Consider the following 14,190-nt stretch of genomic DNA (forward strand, 5'->3'; position numbering starts at 1 on the left):
CCAGGACCCTGGGACCATGACCTGAGCCAAAGGCAGATGCTTAACCGACTGAGCCACCCAGGTGCCCCGGGGATCATATATTTTTAAATATTAAACTGATTTAGTAGTGTGCAGGCTCTCCTACTCACTGAATTAAGGACCTCTGGTTAAAGGGAGACTCCTAGAATGAAGTCATTGTTCACCTTTGAAGTCATAAAACTGACTCAGAATCCCTAGTAAGATAATAGACCTAAAAAGAGAAAAATAAAATTTGAAATTCCAAAAGTTGCCCTATATGAAGAACAGCCAAGATTGGAGGCCTTGAAATAGAGTTTTACTCTAAATGGTAACAGAGGGGAGAGTCAGGCCAAGGGGCAGACAGGGAGAAAGGCTGCAGCGCAGACATAATTCTCCGATGTCATCCACTGTGGGTAGAGTGATTCCAGGACCCTGGGATCATGACCCGAGCCGAACGCAGACACCCAACCAACTGAGCCACCCAGGCGCCCCTGAGAGTCTGCTTCTTACCTGCTTGAGACTGCCTGCCCTGTTACCTACCTGGATGCTTTAGGCATTCTAGTGTTCTACCCCCAGTCCTGTTGGAAAACACACTTCCTGGCTTCAGGTCTCTCACTGTGATAAGCATTTGGCTTAGTGTTTGCCCTCCACAAACTTCCCTTGCCTTTTCCTCCTGTTCCCCTCAGCTCATAAAGTTGATGGGAAATAATAGCTGAGGAAATGCCATGTAGACAGTAGAAGTCAGGAATGTCTTCTCTGGCTGGTTAGCTCAATTAGATGGAGGGTTAAAGATGGCAAGGGAAGCATGACACACATACAGAAAAAACAAAACCCAAAAAGCCATAAAGGAAAAGATGGGTAATTTTGACTATATAAAAATAAATTATTTTATGAAAAATTATGTTATGAAAAAATCATAAACAAGACAAATAGACAAAAAGCAAACGGGGGAATGTTGGGGGGACACAACATATAAGATAGTCACAGTAATAATTTCCTTTATATAAAATCAGCTTTGGGTGCCTGGGTGGCTCAGTCAGTTAAGTGTCTGCCTTTGGCTCAGGTCAGGATCCTGGGGTCCTGGGATCGAGCCCCACATCGGGCTCCTTGCTCAGCAGGGAGTCAACTTCTCCCTCTGCCCTTCCCCCTGCTCGTGATCACATGCTCGCTCTCTCTCTCACAAAAGTAAATAAATAAAATCTAAAAAAATAAAATAAAATTAGCTCTCAGAAGTTAAAAAACCAGCAACTCAGTAGAAAATTCTACAAATGGTATAAGTTCATAGAAAGGAAACAGCCAATATTTTTATGAAAAGACACAAACTCACATATGATTAAGAAATATAAATTTAAAAAGCAATGAAACAACGTATTTCACCTATCAGGATGATACAGACTATCCAGTTGTAAGACAAATAAGTCCTGGGTAGGTAACATACAGCATGATGACTATAGTTAACAATAGTGTATTATATAACTGAAAGTTGCTAAGAAAGTAGATCTTTTTTTTTTAAGATTTTATTTATGTAATTAATTGATAGAGACACAGCGAGAGAGGGAACACAAGCAGGGGAGTGGGAGAGGGAGAAGCAGGCTTCCCGCCAAGCAGGGAGCCTGATGCAGGGCTTGATCCCAGGACCCTGGAATCATGACCTGAGCTGAAGGCAGACGCTTAACGAACTGAGCCACCCAGGCGCCCCAAAAAGTAGATCTTAAAAGTTCTCATCACAAGAAAAAAAATTTGTAACTATTTGAGGTGGATGTTAACTGAACTTACTGTGCTATTTCACAACATATACATGTATCAAACTGTTATGTTGTATACCTTAAACAATGTCATATGTCAATTATGTCTCAGTAAACTGGGGGGAATGGTTAACTGGACTCAGAAGGTAAGTGATGATTAATTTTTCTGGCATACTGGAGTTAATTTATTTTAACCAGGCCCTAATGCTTAAGAATGTTTTGTTTTGTTTTTTAAGATTTTACTTATTTATTTGAGAGAGAGAGAGAGAGCAAACGAGTGGGGGGGAGGGGCAAAGAGTGAGGGAGAAGGGGAGCAGGGAGCCCAATGAGGGACTCGATCCCAGGATCCCGGGATCATGACCTGAGCCGAAGGCAGACACCCTACCGACTGAGCCACCCAGGCACCCCAAGAATGTATGTTTTTGATGAAAATAAATCTCTAGTTTTTATCCTCATGCCTTTCTCCCCCTCTCCCAGGTAATATTAAATGGAGCAATGGTGGGGGTGGGGGGAAGAATGGTACAAATTTAAAATACCCATTATTGGTGAGGATAAGGAAATGAGGACTGTCACACTATTGGAGTGCAAGCCCTTTTAAATACAATGTGGCGACATCTCTCAATATTTTAAGTGTATACACTCCGACTTAGTAACTGCACATTAAAGGATTTCCCTAAAGATACTCTTATACTCACAAATGTAAGAATAATTACTCCAAGTATTTGTCTTTACCTCGCAATTTGTAGATTTAACAATGCAATATTACCTGCAGTTTTGGCTGCACCCAAGTAACCTATCAAAAATGCAAACCTGAGGATGTAACACACCTGCTGAAATCCCTTTAAAGATTCCCTATTATCTAAAGGTATCTAACGCTCTAACTTCGCCTGTGAAACCCTTACCTATATCCTTGCTCTTACTCTACCACTTCCTATTTTACACTTTCCATTATAGAACACACACACACACACACACACACACACTACTATTTCATGCTTCAGTGCCTTTATTCATAAATCATCAGTTGGTCCACAAACATTTTTCCATTATTTTTTTATTGAAGTATAACTAACATACAGTGTTATATTAGTTTCAGGTATACATCATAATGATTCAACAATTCTAAACATTTCTCAGTGCTCATCATAACTGTACTCTTAATCCCCTTTATCTGTTTCACCCATCCCCCACCCACCTCCCCTCTGGCAACCACCAGTTTGTTCTCTGAATTTAAGTCTATTTTTTGTTGTTTGTCTCTTTTTTCTTTGTTTGGTCATTTGTTTTGTTTCTTAAATGCCACATATGACTAAAGTCATATGGTACTTGTCTTTCTGATTTATTTCACTTAGCATTATACCCTCTGGGGTTGCAAGTGGCAAGATCTCATTCTTTTTTATGGATGAGTAATATTCCATTGTAAATATATACCACATCTTCTTTATTTTTTTTTTAAGATTTTATTTATTCATTTGAGACACAGAGATACAGAGAGAGAGAGAGAGCATGAGCAGGGAGAGAGGCAGAGGGAGAGGGAGAAGCAGGCTCCCCGCTGAGCAGGGAGCCTGATGCGGGGCTTGATCCCAGGACGCTGGGATCAACACCTGAGCTGAAGGCAGACGCTTAACCATCTGAGCCACCCAGGCACCCCTATACCACATCTTCTTTATCCGTGCATCTATGGATGGATATTTGCATTGCTTCCATATTTTGGCTATTGTAAATAATGCTGCAATAAACATGGGGGTGCAGGTTTTTGGATTAGTGCTTTCATTTTCTTTGGATAAATACCCAGTAGTAGAATTAATGGATCATATGGTATTATTATTAATTTTTTGAGGAACCTCCATATTGTTTTCCACAGTGGCTGCACCAATTTGCATTCCCTCCAACACTGCACTTGAGTTTCTTTTTCTCCATATCCTCACCAACACTTGTTTCTTGTGTTTTAGATTCTATCCATTACGACCAGTGTAAGGTGATATCTCATTGTGGTTTTGATTTGCATTTCCCTGGTGATCAGTGATGTTGAGCATTTTTTCATGTGTCTGTTGGCCATTTATATGTCTTATTTGGGAAAATGTCTATTCAGGTCCTCTGCCCATTTTTTAATACTATACTACAACATTATAATACTATATTATTACTGTGTTAGTATTTTTTAACACTACAGTACACCCTTTCATTGCTTACTATATCATTTAGGAATTGCATTCAGCTGCTAATAAAAAAGAACCTCAGGGGGTTAAATAAATTAGGACTTTATTCTCTCATGTAAAAGAAATCCATAGGTAGGAAGTCCAGACTGGTAAGATGGCTTTGTAAAGTCATCAGGGTCCAAGGCTTCTAATTTTTTCTCATCAGCCAGAACTGGGATACAAGTTCACCCCAGGTGTAAGGAAGGTATATCAGTCTGGATTTTGTTGAGGTATCTGCTCCAGCTAGTTTAAAGAGAAAGATGTGGGACACTGGGTGGCTCAGTCAGTTAAGCGTCTGACTCTTTGATTTCAACTCAGGTCATGATCTCAGGGTCTTGAGATCTAGCCCCGCATCCAGCTCTGCCCTCAGCAGAGTCTGCTTGGGATTCTCTCTCTCTCCTCCTCTGCCCCTCTCCCTGTTAGTACTCACTCTCTCTCTCAAATAAATAAAAAAATCTTTTTTTTTTTTTTAAAGAAAGAAAGAGCTTATTATAGAGCATTAGTGACTTACAGAGTCATTGAGATGAAACAAACTCAGGCTTAATTTATAGGAACAATTTTCAAAATCATTCCACAGAACTGGGCTGCCAAGGCAGCTGATACTTCTGCAAGGATCTGGGCCCTGCCTGCCAAATGAGAAACTACCCCGACAGTGGCTAACTCTAGAAGCACACTGCCTTCACCACATATATGCCAGCAAAATGGATGGCTTGTGGCCTGCTTTTTTCGTCACATAACTTTGATTTAGAATTCAGGCTTTGTACCAATGCATTTGATCGGCAGGACCCAATTCACATACAGAATCCTAGCTGCAAGAGAGTCTTGAAATATGTCATACTTAGCTTTTCAGCATCTCAAATACAGAAATGCAATAGCTATCAAGTGAGCCAGTCTCCAGCATCTACCTCAAGAGGCAGGAGAGAGAGGCAAACAGATTGGCTTAGCCCTAAGACTAGGCATAAAACACAAATAAAATCGGGGTTTCAATATCAGGGAAGAGGGCTGGGATGGCTACAGAGACAGCAACAAGAGTCTCTGCCATGGGTACCTGACTCAGTCTTAAGAGATCAAGGAAGACTTTACTGAGAAGACAAAGAGGAGGGGAATCTGGGTGGCTCAGCTGGTTAATTGTCTAATTCTTGATCTCAGCTCAGGTCTTGATCTTGGGTTCATGAGTTCAAGCCCTGCATTGGGCTCTACTTCAAAAAAAAAAAGAAGAAGAAGAAGAAGGCAAAGAGGGACAAGAAGAGTATTCCAGGCACATGGAAAGGCAAGAATATGCTGCTTTGAAAGAAAGAGCTTGGGGGGGGGGGGCGGGTAGCGCCTGGGTGGCTCAGTCAGTTAAGCGTCTGCCTTCAGTTCGGTCATGATCCCGGGGTCCTGGGATGGAGCCCCACGGCAGGCTCCCTGCTCAGCAGGCTCTGCTTCTCCCTCTTCCTCTGCCCCTCCCCCAGTTTGTGCTCTCTCTCTCTCTCTCAAATAAATAAATAAAATCTTTTAAAAAAGAGAGAAAGAAAGAAAGAAAGAAAGAAAGAAAGAAAGAAAGAAAGAAAGAAAGAAAGAAAGAGCGAGCACAGGGAAGAGGGATGAATACTTCACATATTTTATCTCATTTCATCCCATAAAAATCATAGGAATAAGTACTGTATCATTCCCAATTTGCAAATCACGGAGGGCCTTAGAAGGCACATTAAAGAATTTGGATTTCAAGGTAGCCAGAAATTCTCCATAGGAATGCAGAGGTGTTGGGTGTTAGGGAGCTGCTGGTAAGCAGAAGAATATAGATTTCCAAACAACACAAAACACCGTAAATATAATGATAAAGACTGGGAAAAGTTATTTGCCATGCAGGTAACTGTTAATTGACAAAAGATTAGTATGCAGAATATATAAAGAAATCCCATAAATCAATTTTAAAAATTACAAATACTCCAATAAACAATTGGGTGAAGGCTAGGACTTACAGAAGTGAAAACCCAAATGATTAAAAAACATATGAAAAAAAATTAAGGAAAATATATGTAAAGTTATCTTTTCAACCTCATGGCAAATGCAAATTAAAATAACAATAAATACCATTCTGCATTTATCAGATTGGCAAAAATGTTTAAATTCTGAAACAAGTTTTGACAGGGATGTGGTACTACCACTTAGAAAACAATTTGACTATACTAAGTATGAAGATGCATTCCTCCTTCAATCCTTCAATCCAGCAATTCAGCTTCTCAGGAATGGTGTTCTGTGAGACCAAATGTGAATTATTCAAGTATTCAGGTATTATGTAAACCAGTTGTTAAATAGTTAGCATCTTGAAATCAGCCATGATGGGGATATTTACACAATAGAAATCTGCAAACACTATAAATCAGGGTTGGGTGTTTTGCTTTGTTTTTAGATCCTATTTAGCAGAATACCACCATACACAGAGAAACTCTCATGCATATGCACAAAACACTGTGGAAGAAACATTCAGAATCTATGCCATGTTTAAGTTTATGGGGTATTAATTTCAGGACATCATTTGCATTAGATCATCACTAAGGTATGAATAACAACATAATTTAACCTTAGTTTGAATTTTTCAATTACTTCCACATTCTCAACTCTCTATGTAATCGTTCTTAAATAATTTCTTTAAACACTAAGAAAAGTGTATTATTTCACAAAACAAGAAGCCTGAACCGACGTGGCTCCCTGGCTGGTTAATTTGGTGACTATTCGATGTCTTTAAGTTGCTTGATTTCGTCTCCTTTCTACTTTGCCATTTCCAGCAAGCTCCCCTCATTTAACAAGATGGCTGCAGCAATGCCAAGAATTCTTTCACAGATAATATCTAGGGGAAGAAGAGCTATTTCTTCCCATTTGTGTCTTTTCATCAAAGAAGAAAACTTTCCCTGAAGTCTCCTAGCAGACTTCCCCTCAGGTCCCATTGGTCAGCTTGAATAATTTCAATAACATTCCATTACATTTAGAATTTGTCAAAGGATTTAAGTAGTTGTTTGCAAGGCTTACTCTTAATATAAAAGTTAAATTTTTTCAACAGAAAAGGAAAACCCTAGTGTCTCACACTGACAATTAAAGCCACTCATTATTTTAGATCCGGGCAGAAATCATAAGTAATTTAGGTAATTTTCACCAAAATTATCTCAGTAAAGTTCATGCACTTCAAGTGTTTAAGAATCAACTTTCATTCAGATCAGTGCCCTATTTTCTGACAATTTAATGTATTTTTCACAGATTTGGAACTTTAACCTTGACGAGAGGTATAAATGCTATGATTATCTTAATGTCAATATTATGTTTAAAAATAATCTTGCCTGAGGTAAAAGGATCTTATATATAAAAGTCATGCGTTTATGACTAGGGTCATTTACATTTCTCTTGCATTAACTCTATTTTGACATGCTTACTATTGAGCAAGGGAGAGCACAAGCATGTGGTTATTATAGCCAACTTCCTTCCAGTTCCAACCTCATTTTCTGCTGCAAACATCCAGGGGAACTAGGAGGTTCTCCAAATCATTCACTAATATGAAAAAGGACTGAAGGGCAAATGTATTAATTTACTAATGAGATTTACATGTGTAAAGTACAGACTATAGATTCTGACAGCTTAAGAGAAAATAATATCCTATATGCCCTGAATCCACACATATGTCTATCTACAAAATGTAAACTTTCTAAGGTAATCCTGGTTATACTGTCAAATCAGTGGCTCTTTTTTAAAAAGTTACTTTTGATAAACTGCTATATCAGATTTAAACCATAAATCTTTTCCCTTGAAGTGGTTTTAATTGTATCTGCAAACTGGCAACATTAACTCAGTTCAGCACCTTGGAGACCAGCAACCCCCAGGGATGTGCTCATTGCTGGAGAATACCAAACACTTTTCATAAGGCAGGTCAAAGGTAAAGAAAGGAGTGATGATGAGCTGAAGGGACAAATTTTAGAAATGGTCTATTTTTGCAGTTGGAGGCAAAAATGTACTATTTTAATAATTATTTTTTAAGCTTAATTATAAAACTGCATACCCACAGTAAAAATCCAGAGTAGAGAATGGTATACAATAAAAAATTAAAATACCACTTTCCCCACAAACCCCAAGTTTCACTCCCTAGAGGCATGCATTGTAAACAGTTGCAAAATTTTATATACCATATTTTGTTTATTCATTCACTCATCATTCACTCATCATTCACTCATTTGCTCCTCTCAACGGATATTTGGTTGTTTCTACCTTTTGGCTATCATGAGCAATGCTGCTATGAACATTGGCGTACATTATTTGAGTCTCTGCTTTCAGTTCTTTGGGTATATACCCTGAAGTGGAATTGCTGGATCACAGGGTAATTCTATGTTTAATTTTTTGAGGAACCACCAGATTGTTTTCCCCCGTGGCTGCACTATTTTACATTCTCACCAGCAATGCACCAGCAACAATATAAGGGTTCCAATTTCTCCGTATCCTTACCAGTATTTGTTATTTTGTTGTTGTTGTTGTTTTGATAACAGCCACCCTAATGGGTGTGAACTGTATCTCACTGCAGCTTTGATTTGCATTTCCCTAATAGCTAGTTATATTGGGCATCTTTTTCATGTGGTTATTGGCCACTTGTATATCTTCTTTGGAGAAATGTCTATTCATGTCCTTTGTCCATTTTTGCACTGAGTTGTTTGGTTTTTTTCATTGTTGAGTTTAGGAGTTCTCCATATATTCTGGGTATTTACCCCTTATCAGATATGTGCTTTGCAAACATTTTCTCTCCCATTCTATGGATTATCTTTTCACTCTCTTGACACTGTCTTTTAATGCACAAAAGTTTTATTTTGGTGAAGTCCAATTTATCTATTTTACTTTTTGTTGTTTGTGTTTTTGGTGTCAAATCCAAGAAATTATCCCCAAATCCAAACTGATGAAACTATTCCCCTGTTTTCTTCTAAGAGTGTTATAGTTTTAGCTCTTATATTTAAGTCTTTGATCTATTTTGAGTTAATTTAAGAACTTCATTCTTTTGTATATAGATACTGTTTTCTCAGTATCATTTGTTGAAAAGATTGTCTTTTCCCCATTGAATAGTCTTAGCATCCTTGTCAAAAATCAATTGACCATTTATGCAAGTGGATATTTTTTAGGTATAAAGGGAATATATTCACATTATTTTTTGTGCATGGAGTCCAATGTGGGACTTGAACTCACGACCCTGAGATCAAGACCTAAGCTGAGATCAAGAGTTAGAAGCTTAACCAACTATGCCACCCAGGTGCCCCAAGTTATTCACATTAATCAAGGTCATCTGGCAACCCTGAGTCTCTACATTGAAGGTGATAGACTTGAAAGGGAGAGGGGAATTCTAAATTCCAAAAATCCCTTTACTATTAAGAACAAAGTTTAAAGAAGTAAACATTAAATTTTGGCTAGGAAAAGGAGTCTCAAGAAATGACTTAAATGAAGTTTCCACTAGAGAGGAAGGAGAAATACAAAGGCTTCAATAGAAAAAGAGAGGTAAGAAACTGAAAGGTCAAAAGTCAGGTCTAAGTTCTTTACTCCACCCTCAGCGCTGGAGCTAGTGAAGTAGAAAAACATATGTTAGTTTGGAGGTGAGGTCTGAGGTAGAAATGTAAATTTGGGCAATATCAGTACATGCTTTTATCAAAAGTGGGAATGGATACTAGGCAGCCAAAAATAGAGACTGGAATATGTTTATATGTTGCTGGAGTGGTCCATTGGTAAGGGAGAGATAGATGAGGCAGAAGAGAGAAGACACTTGAAGGAGCGTCCTTGAGCAGGAGAGGACCAAGAACCTTTAACAGGAGGGACACTTTGGGCAGCAACAAGACAGAAGGAGAAAGTAGGCACTAATGTACAGAGGGGTGTGAACTGGATGGTGATTTCCCAGCTGGTGGCTTCTCTTTGTTCAATGGAGAAGAAAGAATGTTCCAGTTATCAATTTACTGTCTTTAATCTCCAGATCTAACCCATATTACCTGCTCTGTGATAATGGACCTGGACCATATAAACATTTCTCTTTTGCCAAATATAATGTTAAGGTTTGTCAGCAAACGGTACTGAAGGGAGATTGCAGGAGGAGCTTCTCTTCCTGTTTCTGGTTTGCTCCTTTGAGCGGGTTCCTACGGTGCCCTGTGGCCAGCACCACATAGCACCTTCCTGCGGGTAGCTTCCCCTAGCGATCCAGAGGGCACCTTACTTCTCTACCATTCAATTAGCCCAAAGTCTGGGGTGGCCTCCACCAAATCTGTTCCTTGCTAGGTTCTGTCTCAGCTCAGAGGGGGTGACAGCTTCAATATGTTATTTCCATATGCTTTAAAATTTTCTTTTTCTCTTAATAGATAATCCCTTATTACAGTTAATTCTTTTTTTTTTTTTAAGTTTCTAGTTATTTATTCATTTAAGTAACCTCTACACCCAACATGGGCTCAAACTCATGACCAGGAGATCAAGAGTCGCACACTCTTCTGACTGAGCCTGCCAGGTGCCCCTACAGCTAATTCTTTATATTAAATTTTCCTGTTTAAAATACTTTGTGGTTTCTCTTTGTGGTCTCTTAAAGGGTCCTGACTTACCTAATAAGTTATAAGCTAAGAATGTGGGAAGGGGAAAGAGGAGGTTTGGGGAGAAATGGGCTGAAATAGTCTGGAAAAGGGAGTAAGTAAATTTGCCAAACAAAAGTAGGATTTCCATTACACTGTTTAGATGTATGGTAATTCATTTTACCAGTCTCTGGATATTTTGGTTGTTTAAAACACACACACACACACACACACACACACACACACTGTGGATGTGGATGGATATTCTTCTAATCTGTCTACCTATGCTTTTGGAGACATCTTTTCTTTCCTTTCTTTTCCCTTCCTTTTCTTTCTTTCTATCTATTTATTTTTGACTGCTGTGACGGCTGACTGCTTGAAAAGACCACCAAAATAACCTGTTGGTAGAACAAAGACAAGGGCACTTTGGGCACTTGGGTGGCTCAGTTGGTTAAGCGTCTGCCTTCGGCTCAGACCATGATCCCAGGGTCCTGGGATCGAGCCCCGTGTCAGGCTCCCTGCGAGCCTGCTTCTCCCTCTCCCACTTCCCCTCTTGTGTTCTCTCTCTCACTGTCTCTCTCTGTCAAATAAATAAATAAAATCTTTAAAAATAAATAAATAAAATAAAATAAAGAATGGGAAAAAAAACAAGTTATAGACTGGGAGAAAATACTTGCAAATGATATCAGATAGCAAATAAGCATTTTAAAAGATGCTCAATATTCTTCAGGGAAAGGAAAATTAAAAGCACAGTGAAATATCACTACACACCTATTTGAGTGTCTAAAGCAAAAGACTGACCATACCAAGTGTTGACAAGAATATGAAACAACCAGAACTCTCAAGCACTGCTGATGGGAATAAAAAATGGTAATAACCACTCTGGAAAACAGTTTGGCCGTTTCTTACAACGTTAAACACACACCTACCACACAATGCAGCCATTCTACTCCTAAGTATTTACCAAGAGAAATAAAAGCACATGTCCATACAAAGACTTACATGAATATTCATAGCAGCTTTATTTGTTATAGCCAAACACTGAAACCTCCAAATGTCCATCAATGGGTCTATAGATAAACAAATAGTGGTATAGCCAAATATGGGAAAACTGTTCAACACTAAAAAGGAATTAACTGTTATTACATACAACTGCATGGATGAATTTAAAAATGATTATGCTGAATGAAAGAAGCCAACAAAAAAGTACAAACTGGAGCGCCTCGGTGGCTTGAGTCGGTTAAGCAACTGACTCTTGGTTTCAGCTCAGATCATGATCTTGGGGTCGTGGGATTGAGCACCCCTCCCCTCCCGCTCCATGCTCTGCAGGGAGTCTGCTTGAAATTCTCTCTCCTTCTCCATCTGCCCCTTCCCCCCACTCGAGTGCAAGCTTGCTCTCTCAAATAAATTAACTTAAAAAATTCTCTCTGCCCCTCCCCCTCCTCTAAAAAAAAAGAGTATATACTGTATGATTGCATTTAAGCAAATTATAGAAAAATGCAAACTAATCTATAGTAACAGAAAGTAAGTCAGTGGTTGCTTGGGGAAGGGGTTTGAAGGTGGGGTTTGGGGGCCATGAAGGAGACATTACAAAGGAGCATGAGAAAATGTTTGGGAGTGATGAATATATTCATTATCTTTAATGGGATGTTTCACACGTATCCACATGTCAAAACTTACAAATTTTTCGTTTTAAATATGTTCAATTCTTTGTATGTCAATAAAGTTGTGTTAAAGAAAAGCTATTTTTGCTTTTGTGGCAACTTTTGAGGCAGAAGTTGAACTGAAAATTTGAACCCATCCTTCCTCAGAATTCCTGCACCCTCCGTCATGCGCCTATAATGTTACCTTCCTTTTCAGAGTAATTAAAAGAGAGCTCTTGAGGCTTACAGCAATACCCCCAAACCTTAAAGTTAAGATTACCTGCTGAGGCAAACACTGTTGACAGTCTTCTTAACAGCCATTCCCCTTTCTCTTTCTTTTCTGCCACAACCTACCTTCTCACATTACAAACTGATAATCTCTGGACATGTACCCTAACCATGGTTAATGGTACCTGAAGGCCATTCTGGGTAAGATTTTCCACCCAGGTTAAAAGAAAAGAAAAAAAAAATGTACCTTCTTCCTGCCTTTGGATGTTGTTACAAGAAAATGTGATGTTTATCGCTGTGGGAGCCTTTTGGCAACCATGAGGGGAAAATCAAGAGTCTCAGAAGACTACAAACTCTGACAATGTTGCACTGCTGAATTAACCAACCCTGGAGCCAGCTACCTCTGGACTTCCTGCAATGTGGAATAATACACTACTCATTTTTTAAAAGCCATTTAGTTGCATTTCTTGTTACTTGCAGTTGAGAGCATTACATCTATTTAACGGATGACATTATTAAGCAATTAAAATAACTGACAAAATGATAATCTGAAAATGGGTGTCTCTGGAGTTTTAGGAACACCTAAATTTTAGTCATGGAATTGAACTGTATCCAGTCTGAAGAAAGAACATATTAAGTCATTAAGACAGTGGCCCCTTCCATATTCTATCCTCCCAGGTCAGGTATCTCTTGGAAGTGATGCTAATAAACACCATGCCACGTGAGCACTGACAGGAAAACTAGCAACTTAGGAGCTATCCTATAAGGAACTGTTGCAGAAGTGTCCCTGCTGGTCTCCAGCTCCTTCTCATATGGCTGTAGGCACTGAGAAGCTGCCTAAAATGTTGCCCTAACATCTACAGGTTCAGCATCCAAACTCACCCTCCTTTATAACTTTTAGTAATGGTGGCTCCTACACCTGCCCATCCAGCTGTAGGCAAAGGCTTGCTTGGTGGAGGTGGTTGTCCAGGCTGCAAAATTAGGTTGTAGAAGTAATATCCAGCCAGGAGTCTGCGATGCAGGCTGAGGCCCAAAGCCACTACTTGACAGAACTGCCCAGGTGGGGCCCCAAACAAAGAATTTTAAACCCCTATAAAACATTCAGCAAAAACTTTATATAGAGAGAAATTCTTTGGTAAAGTGACTATAAGCACAATTTGTTTCGCAAGGTTTAGATTTTTATACCGTGTTTCTTTGAGGCAAATATATTTTGTACTGGATTTTGTATGAATTTCTTAGACTTTCAGTGTTTAAAGGAAAGATGATGTGTCTTTTACTGATTCAGTTGTTTAATTACATGCTTTTATGTGTATTCTTTCTGGCAACAAGATCATCAACCTGCCCCCTGCAGCACTAAGCCTAGTGCTTTGCAGCAAGGACTCAATATAAAATGACTGAGAGAAACAACGGGCGGCGGGGGGGGGGGGGGGACCCCACAAAACACAAAAATCAGTAGCAAATTAGAACATGTTCATAAACAAGGCACGTGACTGCTTTACGAATGCTGTTTATAAATGCTCTATTATTATCTATAAAAACAGCAGCAGTAGCTGTTGTTAGAAGAGAAATATATAGCAGCTTCCTTTTTTCCTGGTAACTGGTTCTTCTGTTGTGTGTGAAGGGGTCGATTCCAGATACCCTTACTCTAAATCGGGATGTCCAATACCACCAGTTTTTTACGCACTGAACTACGTGAGAGTAGAAGACTAAGCAAATAGAGTGTACTAGGAACGGGAGACCCTTCGTTTTTGGAGCATTTTCCGCTCTCTTCGGTCCATTACAAACTAGATTAAACATCTGCACACTCAGTGAATGGCTCTAGGTGAAGTCCTCG

This window comes from Mirounga angustirostris, unplaced genomic scaffold, assembly GCF_029215605.1.
Source record: "Mirounga angustirostris isolate CCGP_5_RB_7025 unplaced genomic scaffold, mMirAng1.0.hap1 SCAF_4, whole genome shotgun sequence".
In the NCBI taxonomy this organism is placed as follows: Eukaryota; Metazoa; Chordata; class Mammalia; order Carnivora; family Phocidae; genus Mirounga; species Mirounga angustirostris.